General features: G+C 50.5%; 1 protein-coding gene across 4 annotated transcripts in view; it reads right to left on the bottom strand.

The window, feature by feature from the left end:
• Positions 1-1414, bottom strand: part of ZNF410 (zinc finger protein 410) — a 38593-nt gene extending 37179 nt beyond the window's left edge. For all 4 annotated transcript variants that reach the window (XM_008567011.1, XM_008567009.1, XM_008567010.1 and 1 more), the window contains exon 1: positions 1254-1414. The gene's annotated coding sequence lies outside the window, so the exon portion shown is untranslated. The remainder of the gene's footprint in view (positions 1-1253) is intronic.
• Between the last annotated feature and the right edge of the window lie 403 nt (positions 1415-1817).

The raw sequence follows: 1817 nt of genomic DNA on the forward strand, positions 1-1817 counted from the left end.
AAAAAAAAAAGACAACGAAAATGGGGGAGAAAAAAGGAAAGAAAAAAATTCAAAAAGAATAAAATATTAAAAACAAAAAACCTCCTAAAAACAACAAAAAATATATAATATGCTTCTAACTGCCTTTAAAATTCCCCTTTTCAACCCATCCTGCGCAGCCAAAACACAGAAATGCTTATGTCACTTCCCCTACTCAAGTTCGGTGCCTCAGAATGATAGTCAAATCCCTAAGGGTAAACAGAGAAATCCCTAAGGGTTTACAGAGAGAAAAAAAAAAAAAAAGTACAAAGCAGAGGTAAAGTAACTTGCTAAAAATTAGACATCTACTTAGAGGCAAAACTTGAAAAACTAGAACCTAAACCTTCTGACTGCTCGTTTAGTTGTCCTTTACTCTGCCCCATACTAAGACAGGATAAAGTGGAATTTCTCACTCCCTGACAAAATGCACCTGACTTTATTTCAAAATGTTTCTTTTACTCTCTTTGCAAATATGCTGCATTGACCCTTGTGCCAAAGTGAGGTGTAAGTATGAATTTTTAAGTCCCAAGTTAATAATATTTAACTTCCAAATGGTGCCTAATGCATTTCAGACACCATGAGCAATGGAGAAAAACTTTAATAAACTAATTGGATTCTCTTATCTCGAGAAACTTCAAAAGATAAACTCAACCGGCAAAATGCGTACAAGCTGTAAACACTCAGCCCACACCTCTGCCTAAACTGACATGTGAAGGGCAAACCCGCAGCCCAGGCAGCCCCTCCGAGTCGGCAGCCATCCCTCTTCCAGACCCAAAAGGTAAGTGGACGGATGAAAGGAGACAGTAGCCGTAGGCTGAAACTTTCTGGGCAGGGCTCTCTCGGCACCCCCTTCCCCCCATCACAAAGGCCTTATTTTGGGCCCCAAGGTCCGAGGGCAGACCCCCGCTGTGGGTGCAGTCCGTGAGCCCCCGCCCTGGGGACTCGCTGACTCCAGCTTCCTCAGGACTGTCTTTTCCCATGCCCCTGCCCCAAAACCAAGCAAAGGAGCCGAAACATCTCCCCACAAACTCCGCGAGGGTAAGGGCCAAAGCCGTGGGGCTTCAGACCGGCCGCTCCCAGGCCCGCCAGATCCGGGAAGGGTACCCCAGAGGGGCGGTTTCCCTGTCCTCTCAGAGGCGAACTCGGCCCCAGCCCCCGAGGAGCCGGTACTGGCTCCCTCCCTCTTGGGGACCACTTAGCTGAGCAGCTGTGGCGAGGTCCACCCGGGAGCTCACCTTCCAGTCCCGGGCAGCCTTCCGTCCGTCAGTCGGCCCCGAATTCCGTCCACAAACAGCGTCTTCCGGCTCCCGCCGGAAGCAGCCCGAGCGCGGGACAGGAAGTTTGGCCGCTCCCCCTCATGCACACACCCACTCGCTCGCCTCAGGGTCCCCACGGGAGGGCAGCTGGCGGGTGGACCGCGGCTCGCAGCACAGGGCTGTGTCCCGCGACGGGAGGAGCTGAGGCCGTCTGCTTCTCACTCATTCTCTCTTGGTCTTCAGGGCTCCTCGGTCCGCGAAGCCCGAAAAACTGGTGAGTTCATTCTAGCCGTGACGTCGCTGCCTCCCCGCAGCAGTGGATGAGGTGATTTTCCCGTCAGCCGAGGAGTTACAGTGCAGGCAAAGGAGAGGAAAAGATCACTACTTCAACGTTTATCAAAGCTCTCAGTGAAGAGAACCTCGAAGCTTCACCGCCTTAGAAGGGAACTTGGAGAATCAAATTCTGCATTGCATACGGGACAGAGTATGAATTGAGAGAGTTACGGATAGAATTTTTTTTCTCTCTCTCTGCTGTATATTAGT

The sequence above is a fragment of the Galeopterus variegatus genome, unplaced genomic scaffold, assembly GCF_000696425.1.
Source record: "Galeopterus variegatus unplaced genomic scaffold, G_variegatus-3.0.2 Scaffold284, whole genome shotgun sequence".
NCBI classification, from domain to species: domain Eukaryota; kingdom Metazoa; phylum Chordata; class Mammalia; order Dermoptera; family Cynocephalidae; genus Galeopterus; species Galeopterus variegatus.